Source organism: Melanerpes formicivorus, unplaced genomic scaffold (assembly GCF_026170545.1).
Source record: "Melanerpes formicivorus ecotype bairdi unplaced genomic scaffold, bMelFor1.0.p_v2 SCAF_10, whole genome shotgun sequence".
NCBI classification, from domain to species: domain Eukaryota; kingdom Metazoa; phylum Chordata; class Aves; order Piciformes; family Picidae; genus Melanerpes; species Melanerpes formicivorus.
In genome coordinates, this window is record NW_027142362.1 from 23,663,430 (window position 1) to 23,678,519 (window position 15,090).

Genomic DNA, 15,090 nt, shown 5'->3' on the forward strand with positions numbered 1-15,090 from the left:
AGGGCTCCAGACATCATTTGAAAACACTTCCTTTGCCAGCTCACATTTCATCTAAGCAAATCACTGAGTGCTTAACTGTGCAATGTATGCCCCCTTTCACAAACAGAGACTCTTGTGGGAGCAGCTGCCCAGCAAGGCTACCCCAAAGCCTTCATCCCTTCCTGCAGCAAAGGTTATTAGTTTACAAAACAGGAGAGACAGCAAGTTAGACCTGAAATTAAAGAGAACAGGCTGAGAGGACAGTGGCTGTCTACAGCTTCCCCATCATGCACTCCTGGCTGTGTGGTAGGTCCACTTTGTCCTAGTTCTGAGCCACAAGCTGCCCAGTGCAAAAGGACAGAAAAGATCACAGAATGGTCCAAGCCAGAAGGGACCTCCAAAGCTCATCCAGTCTGACCTCCCCCACAGTCAGCAGGGACAGCCCCAACTAGATCAGGCTGCCCAGGGCCTTGTTGAGCCTCACCTTGAATGGGGCCTCAGCCATCTCCCTGGGCAACCTGTTCCAGTGTTCCACTACCCTCATAGCAAAGAACTTATTCCAGATATCCAATCTCAATCTGCTTTGCTCTAGTCTGAAGCCATTGCCCCTGGTCCTGCCCCTGCAGCCTTTGCAAACAGTCTCTCTGCAGCCTTCTTGTAGCCCCCTTCAGGTACTGGCAGGCTGCTCAGTGCCTCCTCTCCTCCAGGCTGAACACCCCCAGCTCCCTCAGCCTGTACCCAGAGCAGAGCTGCTCCAACCCCCTGATCATTCTTGTGGCCTCCTCTGGACCCTGAGGGCTGCAGAGCTGCACACAGTCCTGCAGGTGAGGTCTCCCCAGAGCAGAGCCCAGTGGCAGAATCACCTCTCTGGCTCTGCTGGCAATGCTGCTGTGGATGCAGCCCAGGCTGTGGTTTGCCTTCTGTGCTGCAGGCTCACCCTGCCTGCTCCCATCCAGCCTCTCCCCCACCAGCACTCCAAGTCCTTTTCCACAGTGCTAAAGATATTTTACCCTTTCCCAAAGAGTAACTTAAAAATGCTCCACACTGGGTTGGAAGGTTAAATGGAAATTCTATTTACAAACAAAGGCATTCAGGTAAAGGAGAGGTGTTCACAAATCAGGCTCAGTTCTTCACCTGGGCCTACCAGGAAAGAACCTTCCAGAGCCTTCCAAAAACCTCCACCCCTGCTCAGCCTCAGCAGCCCCAGGAGCAGCCAAGATGCCTGCCCACGAGACCCAGGCCTACTGCAGGCCTCGACAGACCCTGTGGTGGAGCTGGGAATCTGCTGCCAGCCAAGGCCAAGAGAGAAAAACCTCTCCCCCATAAAAGAGATGGAGAGAAGAGAGAGAGAATTGGCTGTGCACTCCCTTCCACAGAGAGACACAGGCAAATGGAATAGAATGAGAGCTCACAATACCCTGGGGTGAGCTGCCCATCCCCCTGGGACTCTCCAGCCTCTGGAGGACCTTTCTTTGTGGTTGTACCAATTAACTCTTGATTGCCCTTATCCTACAACACACAGGAAGGGTCTGGATGTCCTGGAACATGGCCAGAGAAGGGCCACAAGGATGAGCAGAGGGCTGGAGCTGCTCTGCTCTGGGGACAGACTGAGGGAGTTGGGGCTGTGCAGGCTGGAGAGGAGAAGGCTCCCAGGAGACCTTCTGGTGGCCTCCCAGGATCTGCAGGGGGCTCCAAGAAAGCTGGGGAGGGACTTTGGAGGGTGTCAGGGAGGGACAGGGGTCTGGGAGACCTCTGAGGGGGGCAGGAATGAGGCCTGGGCCAGGGAGGCAGCAATGGGCACTGGCAGCCCAGAAGGCCAAGGGCAGCTGAGGTGCCAGTGCCCATTGGCAGAGGTGGAGGGAGAGGATCCTGCCCCTCTGCTCTGGGGTGTCAGGGAGGGATAGGACTGGGGGGGCTGGAGCAAAACTAGAAGTGGGGAGCTTGAGCTTGGCTGTGAGGAAGAAGTTGTTCCCCAGGAGGGTGGTGAGAGCCTGGCCCAGGCTGCCCAGGGAGGTGGTGGAAGCCTCCTGCCTGGAGGTGTTTGCAGCCAGGCTGGAGGTGGCTGTGAGCAAGCTGCTGTGGTGTGAAGTGTCCCTGCCCATGGCAGGGGGTTGGAGCTGGCTGAGCCTTGAGCTCCCTTCCAGCCCTGACAGCTCTGTGATCCTGTGATACCAGAGCAGCTCATGACCAGCACTGCTTTATAGATCCAAGCCATACTCTGTGACACACACACCAGAAGGTTTTCAGAGGCCTTTGTACTCAATCCCTGAAGTCAGTAGGGACATAAAAGGTAAAACTCAATTCATAAGAAACTTCAGAAATGAGCAGACACAGAGCTAGGAAAGGCAAAATCTGATTCAGGTGAAACTTTCAAAAACTAATGGGAAGCTAGGATGAACCAACCCTGGGATGCCACTGCCTCATCTATTTGCCCTTCCCTAGATGCATCCTACTGCTGTCAGTCTGTGACAGATCATTGCTCTCATCATTAGCCATTTTTAACTAATGACTGATTTTGTTCCTGTCTCCTTGATCAATAGTTTCTGTCCTCAGTTCCCTTCAATCTCTGTCTCCATGTGCATACAGAGACACACACGCTTATTGATTCTCCAAATGCCAACAGCACTGAGACCAGGAGCACAGAAGCTGGGAAGTCAGTCTGTCCAGGAAGGTGGCAATGCTCCCATTTCCATAATGCTCACAGAGTCCCAGATTGCACTGGCTTGGCAGGGACCCTCAAAGGTCATCTTGTCCAACCCCCCTGAGCAAGGAGGAACAAGCTGCTCAGAACCACATCAAGCTTGACCTTCAGTGTCTCCAGGGACATGGCCTCAACCCCATCTCTGGGCAACCTGTTCCAGTATTTCAGCATTCTCACTATGCAGAACTTCCTCCTGATGTCCAACCTGAATCTACCCTGCTTGAGTTTCAAACCATTGCCCCTCATCCTACCACTAAGTCCCTCCCCAGCTCTCCTCTAGCCCCTTCAGGTACTGGAAGGCTGCTCTAAGGTCTCCCTGAAGCCTTCTCCAGGATGAACAAGCCTAACTGTCCCAGCCTGTCCCCACAGGGCAGATGTTCCAGCCCTCTGATCATCTGTGTGGCCTCCTCTGGACCCACTCCAGCAAGTCCATGTGTCTCTTGTGTTGGGGGTCCCAGGGCTGAGCACAGTGCTCCAGGTGAGTTCTCACCAGAGCAGAGCAGAAGGGTAGAATCACCTCTCTTGACCTGCTGGCTACACTGGTTTGGATGCAGCCCAGGAAAACATCACAGTATCACAGTATCACAGTATCACTTAGGTTGGAAAGGACCTCGAGGATCATCGAGTCCAACATCCACACAGGTTAGGAAAGTCTCCAGGGAAAGACTCCACAGCCTCTCTGGGCAGCCTGCTCCAGGGCTCCAGCACTCTCAGTAGAGAAGTTTCTCCTTGTGTTGAGGTGGAACCTCCTGGGCTCCAGCTTGTACCTGTTGTTCCTTGTCCGATCACTGGGTGCCACTCAAAAGAGCCTGGCACCTCCATCTTGACACCCACCCCTGAGATACTTAGAGACATTCAGGTCTCCCCTCTCAGCCTTCTTTTCCACAGACTGAACAGCTGCAGGTCTCTCAGCCTTTCCTCAGCAGACAGATATTCCAGTCCCTTCAACACCTTCACAGCTCTCTGTTGGACTCTATCCAGTAGCTCCCTGTCCCTCTGGAGCTGGGGAGCCCAGAACTGAACACAGCATTCCAGATGTGGTCTAACTAGGGCAGAGCAGAGTGTGAGGAGACCTCCTTCAAGCTGCTGCCCGGTGCACGATGGGAGGATCTTGCCACAAGCCCTTGGAGACCAGACATCTCGGGCAGCATGCCATAGTTTTTCTTCTGAGTACGTTGCCAGCAGTTTAGACATCCCTCAACACCCACCCCCTAGGCAAGAAACTTCCATGACAGCTAGCAGGAAACAGGTAGCAGGCCCCAAACTGAACCACAGAACACAGAGCAGTCACAGTTTGGACACAGTCATAGTATCACAGTATCACAGTATCAGTCAGGGTTGGAAGGGACCACAAGGATCAGCCAGTTCCAACCCCCCTGCCATGGGCAGGGACACCCCACACTACATCAGGCTGCCCACAGCCTCAGCCAGCCTGGCCTTAAACACCTCCAGGGACAGGGCCCCAACTACCTCCCTGGACAACCCATTCCAGGGCTTCACCACTCTCATGGGGAAGAACTTCCTCCTCACCTCCAGCCTCAATCTCCCCACCTCCAGCTTCATTCCATTCCCCCTAGTCCTATCACTGCCTGAGATCCTGAGCAGTCCCTCCCCAGCCTTCCTGGAGCCCCCTTCACATCCTGGAAGGCCACAATGAGGTCACCTCAGAGCCTTCTCTTCTCCAGACTGAACAGCCCCAACTCCTTCAGTCTGTCCTCACAGCAGAGCAGCTCCAGCTCTCTGCTCCTCCTCCTGGCCCTGCTCTGGACACCTTCCAGCACCTCCAGATCCCTCTCGTCATAGGGGCTCCAGAACTGGAGGCAGTACTCCAGGTGGGGTCTCCCCAGAGCTGAGCAGAGGGGGAGAATCACCTCCCTTGCCCTGCTGGCCACACTTCTCCTGCTGCAGCCCAGGATCAGTCATCACTGAACAGGTCAAGAGATGAGGGTAACAGGGAGGGAGAAGCACCAGAAGGGCATGGATAGACCATCACACCTCAAAGTAGTGCAAAGCAAAGGTCCAGGATCTTTTCTGGTTCCTCCACAGTTGTTTCACTTGGAGTGAAGGCATTTGGAAACTACTGGAGCATCTTTAGCAACCAATACTACTTTAATGTGGGCATCCTGTACTAATCACAAGATGCAGTGGAATTTAGACATCATAGAAGTGGAATTAGATATCAGGGCTGGAAGGGAGCTCCAGGCTCAGCCAGTTCCAACCCCCTGCCATGGGCAGGGACACCTCACACCACAGCAGCTTGCTCACAGCCACCTCCAGCCTGGCTGCAAACACCTCCAGGCAGGAGGCTTCCACCACCTCCCTGGGCAGCCTGGGCCAGGCTCTCACCACCCTCCTGGGGAACAACTTCTTCCTAACATCTGAATCTACCCATTTCTGGTTTTGCTCCATTCCTCCCAATGCTATCCCTCCCTGACACCCTCAGAAGTCCCTTCCCAGCTTTCTTGGCGCCCCCTCAGGTACTGGAAGGCCACAGTTTGGTCTCCTCAGAGCCTTCTCCTCTCCAGCCTGCACAGCCCCAGCTCCCTCAGGCTCTCCTTTGACTTGCTCTCAACAGATCTTTGATTTGGGAAATGAAGAATTTGCAACACAATCTTTTCAGTGTTTCAAAGTGCCTTTGCTTTCCTGCCTTAAGGAGCAAATGCCAAGCTGCTTACAAAGGGCTAATCATACAGCAAGTGCTCACTTCATTATCAATTACTTTCCAGCTAATTAATTAAAAAAATGCTTTTAAAGCCACACTTTCACACTTTGACTATGGCAGTGGTTAAGCATCCACAGAGATTAGCCACAATGCAAGTACAGATGTTTGCTGGGAGAGGAGTTAAATTGATAACCAGAGTGCAAATGAGCCAATTAGCATCTAAAATAAGATTTGTAATGGCAGATGATGTGTTCTGCTACCAAACAGACAATTAAACTTCAAAGAAGACTTGGCAGCTCAGCCCACTCCTCTACCCCTCCCCCCCTTAATATTAAGCAGGCAAATAACAGCTACTTAAGTGGCAAGATGCTTGCACAGGACTTCACATGCTCTTCAAAGTCCCTACCCAAGAATATTTCCCTCTCCTTTTCCACCTAAAGGACAAAGTAATTGTATCACAGCGGTGACCAAAACAACCCAGACAAACAAACAGCTGAGCTAAACTTCTGAGCTAAAGCCCTGCCCAGGTGAAATACATGAAAAAGAGGATGGGTTTTAAAGCCAACAGATGTAAAATGATGGGAGGATGTGTTCAGAGAAGGGCCATGAGGAGGAGCAGAGGGCTGGAGCTGCTCTCCTATGAAGACAGACTGAAGGAGCTGGGGCTGATCAGTCAGGAGAAGAGAAGGCTCCCAGGAGACCTTCTGGTGGCCTTCCAGGATCTGCAGGGGGCTCCAAGAAAGCTGGGGAGGGACTTTTGAGGGTGTCAGGGAGGGATAGGACTGGGGGGGGCTGGAGCAGCACTAGAAGTGGGGAGATTGAGATTGGCTGTGAGGAAGAAGTTGTTCCCCAGGAGGGTGGTGAGAGCCTGGCACAGGCTGCCCAGGGAGGTGGTGGAAGCCTCCTGCCTGGAGGTGTTTGCAGCCAGGCTGGTGGTGGCTGTGAGCAAGCTGCTGTGGTGTGAGGTGGCCCTGCCCATGGAACTGGTTGATCCTTGAGGTCCCTTCCAAGCCTGACACTTCTGTGACTCTGTGAGGAGCTGAGGAACCACACACATGCAAGAGGAACTGTAACCAAGGTGAAGTGGAAAAGGGAATGGATGCTGGGCATGGATCCCATCCCACCGGCACAGGAGGTCAGAAGCAGAGGGAAACAAATTCACAGGATCATAGAATTGTGAGAAACAGCTTGGGCTGCTTAAATGCTAAAGGATTCCAACCCTTTCTGCAGCTGTGTGCAGAGCATTAAAGCAGCAACACATTGATTCTGAACTTTCCAGAACAAGTCTTCCTTCCAATGCCTTCCCAGTGGCCAGCGGCTCTTGCCTGTTCTCTCTCATTAAGAGAGAGATTCTGTGGCCTTCGGGGGCATAGTCTGAAAGAGCCTATTTTGAGTTCAACCATCTGTACTGCTTCAAATGAGGGAGACATTAATTACACTCAGTCCTCCTCTCCATCTCTTGAAGAGCATCCCTTGCAGTCTTACTGATGTGGGAACAAAGGTTTCTGGTTTTATGATCCCATTTCAAACCTGAACCATCAAGCCAGGCTGCACTACACAAGAAATGCACAATTAACTCATCAGAAACTTCAACTTTCTGAGCTGCAAGCACAGTAAAGCTTCTCCTGCAATAACCAAAGCTGCTGCTCCAGAGGAGTGCTCATACTTATGCACATTAACCTTTCCTGTAAGTCAAAATCCCTCCACACTGCTACACAGGAAGAGGAAGAAAGTCCTAATGGTGGCAAAGGAGCAACTCCTGATGATCAGCAGCCAAGGAATCAACGAAGGGCTCAGGTTGGAAGGGATCAGAGGTCATCTACCCCAACCACGCTGCCATGGGCAGGGACACCTCTCAACTAGACTTGGTTGCTCAAGGCCTCATCTGACCTGGCCTTGAACACCTCCAGGAAGAGGACATCCACACCTCTGTAGGCAACCCATTCCAGAGTCTTGCCAGCCTTGCACTGAAGAATTTCTTCCTCAGCTCCAGTCTAACCATAAAATCATAGAATCAATAAGGTTGGAAAAGACCTCAAAGATCATCAAGTGCAACCTGTCACCCAAGCCCTCATGACTACTAAACCATGGCTCCAAGTGCCACATCCAAACCCCTCTTGAACACCTCCAGGGACGATGATTCCAACACCTCCCTGGGCAGCACATTCCAATGGCTAACAACTCTCTCTGGGAAGAACTTTCTCCTCACCTCCAGCCTAAACTTCCCCTGGCACAGGTTGAGACTGTGTCCTCTTATTCTGGTGCTGGTTGTCTGGGAGAAGAGACCAACCCCCATCTGTCTACAACCTCCCTTCAGGTAGTTGCTCTCCCTCAGCTTCAAACCATTCCCCCTTGACCTGTCTGTAGATACCCTTAGGAAAAGCGCCACTCAGCCTCCCTGTAGGATCCCTTCAGGTACTAGAAGGCAGCTTTAAGGTCCCTTGGAGTCTTCTCTTCTCCAGGCTGAACACCCCCAGCTCCCTCAGCCTGTCCTCAGAGCAGAGCTGCTCCAGCCCTTGGATCATCCTCGTGGCCCTCTTCTGGACTCACTCCAAGAGTTCCACATCCTTCTTACGATGGGAAAAATGAAGCCCCACAGAGGCAGCCCAGCTCTCCCCCTCAAGCAGGCAGCCCATTTAGACCACCAAATGAAGAAGAAAATCAGAAAGTCTGAGAAAAGGTCCACACCACCTCCACTTTGCTCTTCCCCCACACCCTCTGAGGTGACTTCCTTCTTCCCTGCAGAAGAACTCTCTCCTTGCTCCTACGAATTCACCAGACTCCTGCAGCGTGGCCATTTCTGCTTCCTCAGCCATCTAGAAATGCCCTCAACCCCCCCCAGATCAGGAGTGTGTTTGCTGAAGTCACACAGTTGAATCACACTTCTTGGCACCAGCTCTTAATCCCCTTCCCCCTACACATCTGCCCATGACAAACACCTCTTTAGCCAGCAGTGCTTACTGCTGACATCAGTGCTGCTGGACATCAAGTTCCCCATCAGACAGCAAAGTGTCCTCGTGGACAAGAAGACCTCTGGTCTCCTGGGGTGCATGAAGATGAGTGTGGCCAGCAGGCTGAGGGAGGATCTTCCTGCCCACATCTGGAGGACTGTGTCCAGTTGTGGGCTCCCCAGTTCAAGAGAGACAGAGAGAGTCAAATGGAGGCTAGACCAACCCCACCTCACTGCAACCTCCTTTCAGGGAGCTGCAGAGAGCAACTCCCTGAAGGGAGGTTGTAGCCAGGAGGGGGTTGGTCTCTTCTCTCAGGCAGGCAAGCAGCACCAGAACAAGAGGACACAGTCTCAAGCTGTGCCAGGGGAAGTTTAGGCTGGAGGTGAGGAGAAAGTTCTTCACTGAGAGAGTCATTGGTCATTGGGATGTGCTGCCCAGGGAGGTGGTGGAGTCCCCATCCCTGGAGGTGTTCAAGAGGGGATTGGATGTGGCACTTGGTGCCATGGTCTAGTCATGAGGTCTGTGGTGATGGGTTGGACTTGGTGATCTTTGAGGTCTCTTCCAACCTTGGTGATTCTGTGAGGTCTCCCTCAGCCTCCTCTTCTCCACACTGAACCCCCCCAGCTCCTCCCCAGCCCTGTTCTCCAGACCCTTCCCTGGACCTGCTCCAGCCTTTCAATGTCCTTCTTGGAGTGACTGGCCCACACCTGACCACATAGTTGTGCACAGTTACACAAGTGATCTGCTTTTCCCCTCAAGTGTATCCTGGAAAGAAAGGAAATTACACTTCAAATGGAAATGGGGAATTCAAAATGTCTTTCATGCACCTAGCAGAGGTATCTGGATTAGTGTGCTGGGGGGGGTGGGGGGAAGAGAGATTCAAACCCCCAAACTACACCCCAGGCAAAGGAAAAGTCTCTGCAACCTCTAGGCAGGGCTGTCATGTCCTTAAAACACACTTCCTATGCAGCTGGAAAATTTGCATAGGAAACAAAAGCTGCCACAAAGGAACCTTTTCAGAGGCATATCCACAGAATAGGAAACTGTCAAATGAATGTATTAAAGAAAGAAAGAAAGGGAAAAAACCATCAGTGGAGCAAGCAAGGCTCCAAAAGGTTATGAAAATGTAAACTAGTGCAGGCACAGCAGTTTGCATTGTGCAGCTGCTGGAGCATCCTCTGCATGGAGATGGGATCTGAGGGGGGGAGAAGGGCAGGAGATGACCAGATTGCAACTGGGATTAATTTGAAAACAAGTATTTTACATTTAGAGTGAAAAGCTTGCACTGAGAGGCTGGCAAAGGATGAACCTGCCAAAGGCCAGCCCCTGAATAAATATTTCAGGAGCAGAAACTAAGAAGGTAATAAAATTCCCTCACGCTACAGCTACCATGCAGCCAGGGGAGGATGGACTGGGGCTGCTCAGCCTGCAGAAGAGAGGGCTCCTGGGACACCCCAGAGCAGCCTTCCAGTGCCTGAAGGGGGCTACAGGAGAGCTGGGGAGGGACTTGTGACAAGGGCTGAGAGTGCCAAGATGAGGGGCAATGGATTGAAGCCGGAAGAGGGCAGATTGAGACTGAAGATGAGGAAGGAATTCCTGACAGTGGTGTGGGGAGACTCTGGCACAGGTTGCCCAGGGAGGCTGTGGATGTCCCCTCCCTGGAGGTGCTCAAGGCCAGGCTGGACAAGGCCTTGGTCTAGTGGGAGCTGTCCATGCCCATGGTAGAGGGATTGGAACTAGATGGTAGTTAAGGTCCCTTCCAACCCAAAGTATTCTGTGGTTCCATGATGAGTACAGAACAATGACAAGCTCAAGAGAGTTGCACTCAATGACCTTCAAACCTTTTCCAAGCAAAAAAAGATTCTATCATTCTATGGAAGTGACACAGAACCACAGCAAGTCAGAGGCTGGAAAGGACCTCAAAAGATCACCCAGTCCAAGCCCCCTGCCAAAAGCAGGGGCACCCAGGGCAGGGCACACAGGAACACAGCCAGCTGGGGTTGGAATAGCTCCAGAGAGGGAGACTCCACAACTCCCCTGGGCAGCCTCTTCCAGGCTTCTCTCACCCTCCCAGGGAAAAAAGTCTTCCTCCCGTGTCCATGGCACTTCCTCTGCCTCAGCTTCCACCACTGCCCCTTGTGCTGGCATTGGGCACCCCTCAGCAGAGCCTGGCTCCAGCCTCTGGGCACTCACCCTCCACAGCTTTATAAACATTAATAAGGTCACCTCCCAGGCTCTTCCTCTCCAAGCTGAAGAGCCTCAGCTCCCTCAGGCTCTCCTCACAAGGGAGATGTTGCACTGCCTTCATCGTTTTTGTGGCTCTTTCACTCCAGGAAAATTCTCCTGATCAGTTAGAAAGGGAGAATAAAAATACCAGGCTATGATGTAATAAATGTGCATCTCTTCCACAGGGAGAGGTAATAAAATGTACAGTAATGGATTAGCAAGAAACAGCAATCAATTTTGCAGAGCAAGGTCTGAGAAACACAGACTTCATCCCAGAGCAGAAATACAACCCTGCAGTAAATGTGAGCCTTAAGAAGTGACCATACAAGGAGGCCCTACAGCAGCTCCTCAGCCTCCTCTCCCACCCAGCAGGCAGTAATGCCTGGGCTGGCCATGGGACTGGGGCATCACTCCTCAGAGCAAACATGATCTCTGATTTACAGGAAAGCAATAAAAATGATCAATGAGTCAGAAAATTGGCTGCAAAGGGGAAATGGAACTCCTGGCTGCAGTTATCTGAGCAAAGACGAAGCAGTCATGGAATCAGACACTGCACCTAGGTGAGAGAGCTGACTACAGACACAGTGACTGTGACAGGGCAGGAAGAACAGCAAAGGTATGGAAGTATTTGTGTGCATCAGTCTTGCACAGAAAGAGCTCCTGCACAGCAGCAACACCGAGATTCTTCTCCTCTTATGAAGATGTTAACAGAGGGACCTGGGGGTGCTGATCAACAGCCGCCTGAACATGAGCCAGCAGTGTGCCCAGGTGGCCAAGAGGGCCAATGGCATCCTGGCCTGCATTAGGAATAGTGTGGCCAGTAGGAGCAGGGAAGTCATTGTGCCCTGTACTCTGCATTGGTTAGGCAGCACCTTGAGTCCTGTGTCCAGTTCTGGGCTCCTCAGTTTAAGAAGGACATCAAAACACTTGAAGGTGTCCAGAGAAGGGCAATGAGGCTGGGGAGAGGCCTTGAGCACAGCCCTGTGGGGAGAGGCTGAGGGAGCTGGGGTTGTTTAGCCTGCAGAAGAGGAGGCTCAGGGGTGACCTCATTGCCCTCTACAACTACCTGAAAGGGTGGTTGTAGATGGGAAGGGGTTGGTCTCTTGTGCCAGGCAGGCAAGCAGCCCCAGAACAAGAGGACACAGTCTCAAGCTGTGACAGGGGAGGTTTAGACTCGAGGTGAGGAGGAAGTTCTTCACCAAGCGAGTCGTTCGTCATTGGGCTGTGCTGCCCAGGGAGGTGGTGGAGTCATCGACCCTGGAGGTGTTCAAGAGGGGATTGGATGTGGCACTTGGTGCCATGGTCTAGTCATGAGGTCTGTGGTGACAGGTTGGACTTGATGGTCCTCGAGGTCCTTTCCAACCTTAGTTATACTGTGAGACTGTGATACCTCCTCTGCCATGCAAATGGCTCCTCCTCTTCAACACCACCTTTACATAAACCATGGAATCCCAGAACGGTTTGGCAGGAAGGGACCTTAAAGATCACCCAGTGCCAACCCCCTGCCCTGGGCAGGGACCCCTCCCACCAGCCCAGGCTGCTCAAGGCCTCATCCAGCCTGGCCTTCAACACCTCCAGGCAGGAGGCAGCCATAGCCTCCCTGGGCAACCTGTGCCAGAGTCTCCCCAGCCTCACTGGAAAGAATTTCTTCCTCATCTCCAGTCTCAGTTTCCCCTCTTCCAGCTCAAAGCCATTGTCCCTCGTCCTGTCACTCCCAGCCCTGGAGCCCCCTTCAGGTACAGGAAGGCTGCTAAAAGGCCTCCTCAGAGCCTTCTCTTCCCCAGACTGAACAGCCCCAACTCTTATCAGCTTGTCCCTGCAGCTGAGGTGCTCCAGCCCTCTGATCATCTTGGTGGCCTCCTCTGGGGCCACCTGCCTTTTAAAGCAACTTCTAAACACCAGGAGATTCCAGATGCAGCAAACACCAAACACTGTGAGCTGAGCAGGTTGGATTTGGATTGCAGGAAATCCCAGGTCACAGCCACACAGCCACAAATGGAAGTGGGTGGGAAGGTTTCCAGGTGCAGAAATGCAGAGTGAGTTCTCTGAGCACACCACCTACCAGCAGCACTTCTCTTGATGGTTTTCACCTGTGAGATGCTTTAGCTGCAGCCCAGTTCAGTGCACTGATTGGATCCTGGCACTAAACCTTTGGCAGGATTTCCACATGATCCACAGTTCCCTTCATCCCACCTACAGAAAGGTAGGAGCCAAGAACATCCATTACTGCCCAGCAAGGTGTTCAGCAAGAGTGAGAAGTGTCCAGAGAAACTCTCCTACAGGGACAGGATGAGAGAGTTGGGGCTGTCCAGTCTGGAGAAGAGAAGGCTCCAGGGAGACCTTGCAGCCCTCCACTACCTGAAGGGGCTCCAGGAGAGCTGGGAAGGGACTCTTGACAAAAGCATGGAGTGACACAGGATGAGGGGTGATGGCTTTGAACTGCAATAATCTCAATTTAAATTAGACACTAGGAGGAAATTCTTCCCCATGAGGGTGGTGGGGCACTGGAACAGATTTCTAGGGTAGTTGTGGAGGATCTGAGCCTGGAAGTGTTGAAAGCCAAGCTGGATGGGGACTTGAGCAGCCTGAGCTAGTAAAAGGTGTCCACATGGCAGTGGGGTTGGAACTGGATGATCTTTAAGGTCCCTTCCACCCCAACCCATGCTATGATTCCATGAAACTACCTTATCTAACCAGCATCTGCTGAGGATTCTGATCTGCACTGCACTGCTCTCACCATGACCATACCCTGAATGCAGGCAAACAAAGGCTGCTTATCAGTAGGACAGGAGCTGAGAAACAGTGAAGACTGCACAGTGTCACACAGCAGCCAGCTGCAGGATAAAAGAGAAGTGAAGCACAGCCCCAAAACCTCTCTGCATGTTCTCCCAGCAGCCAGCAACCCCTGGACAAGGGACTTCCCAGGAACCACAGAATTGCAGGAGAGCTGTGTTGTGGGGTTAAGATTGGATGTCTTAACCATGGAGAGGTCCTCCAGAAGGAGCAGACAGCCCAGTGGGTGGACAGCAGAAAAAGTGTAATCCTTGTGATGTTCATTCCCATAATCCTGCATCTCTTCCCCTCCACAATCAGGCATCCTTGTTGGCTCTCACAGTATCACAGAATCACCAAGGTTGGAAGAGACCTCAAAGATCATCAAGTCCATGCTGTCACCACAGACCTCATGACTAGACCATGGCACCAAGTGCCACATCCAATCCCCTCTTGAACACCTTCAGGGATGGAGACTCCACCACCTTCCTGGGCACCTCCCTCCACCATCTCCCCTTCTCCTCTCTCTGCTCTCTTGTCAGCTTCTCAGCGCTCTTATCTCTCTGGTATTGTCTTGGGGGAGTTGAGGCTTTCAGCCTTGAGCAGCCTGGGTAATTTTTGCTGCATAATTCAGGCCTGGGGGTGGGGTGGTAGCTGGGTGGGCAGGGAGGTATTAAGGTACTGGGGGGGGAGCATTGAGGCCTGGTGTTTTGGCCTGGCTGGGGGGAAGGCTTTGGATGATGTCGGCCTAGTGAGGTCCTGGTAAAGCCCAGGTTGGAGAGAACTTGGCCAAGGCTGAATATGAATCTGTACTGCTGTCTAGAGCTGTGAATGGTATTTCCATTGACCTTTCCAGCTGTGTGTGTTGAGTGGGTTTCTTCTGCTCCTCTGGGGAGGGGTGAAAGTGCTGCTCTCTGCTCAAACCCACGACAAGTTGGAAGCGACCTCTGGGGCTCAAGTCCAAAGCCCCTGCCAGAGCAGGATCACCTAGGCCAGCCCACACAGGAACACATCCAGGCAGGTTTGGAATCTCTGCAGAGAAGGAGCTTCCATGACCTCTCTGGGCAGCCTGTTCCAGGGCTCCAGCAGCCTCACACCAAAGAAGTTTTTGCCTCATGTTTAGGTGGAACTTCTCTGCCCCAGCTTGCGTGCACCGCCCCTCATGCTATCACAGGAGCTTCAAAAGCCTGTTCTCACTGCTGCCTGGCTGCAGGGAAGCCTTCAGCAGCCCTGATGCTTACAGCAGTAAGCTCTGTGGCAGAAAGTTTCCCCTTTTGTATGCCTGAGTCCCTGAGGCAGGTGACGGCTCCTGGGTCCGGCAAGCCAAGCGGAGCCGGCGTTCGCTTCCCTTTGCTTCCCGCACGGCGCTTGTGATGTGACAGCAGAGAACACCTCCTGACGTTGCTTCTGCCTTTGATCATCCTTGTTACATCCCACACCACCGCTGGCTTCACTACACCTCCGAGCTTTGCTACATCTAACACAGAGTTGCTCACTGCGTGTGCTACACAGAATCGAAGCACAGAGCTGTCAAGACTGGAAGGGAGCTCAGGGCTCAGCCAGCTCCAACCCCCTGCCATGGGCAGGGACACCTCACACCACAGCAGCTTGCTCACAGCCACCTCCAGCCTGGCTGCAAACACCTCCAGGCAGGAGGCTTCCACCACCTCCCTGGGCAGCCTGGGCCAGGCTCTCACCACCCTCCTGGCCAACAACTTCTTCCTCATGTCCACTCTGACTCTGCTTCTCACAGCAATGCACTGCAGAAGAATAAGCACCAACAGCCTAACCTGAGAGCC

The 15,090-nt window shown here is 52.8% G+C and overlaps 1 protein-coding gene across 9 annotated transcripts in view; it reads right to left on the reverse strand.

Moving 5' to 3' along the window:
* Positions 1 to 15,090, reverse strand: part of NEO1 (neogenin 1) — a 328,814-nt gene that overhangs the window by 114,594 nt on the left and 199,130 nt on the right. The window lies entirely within an intron of this gene.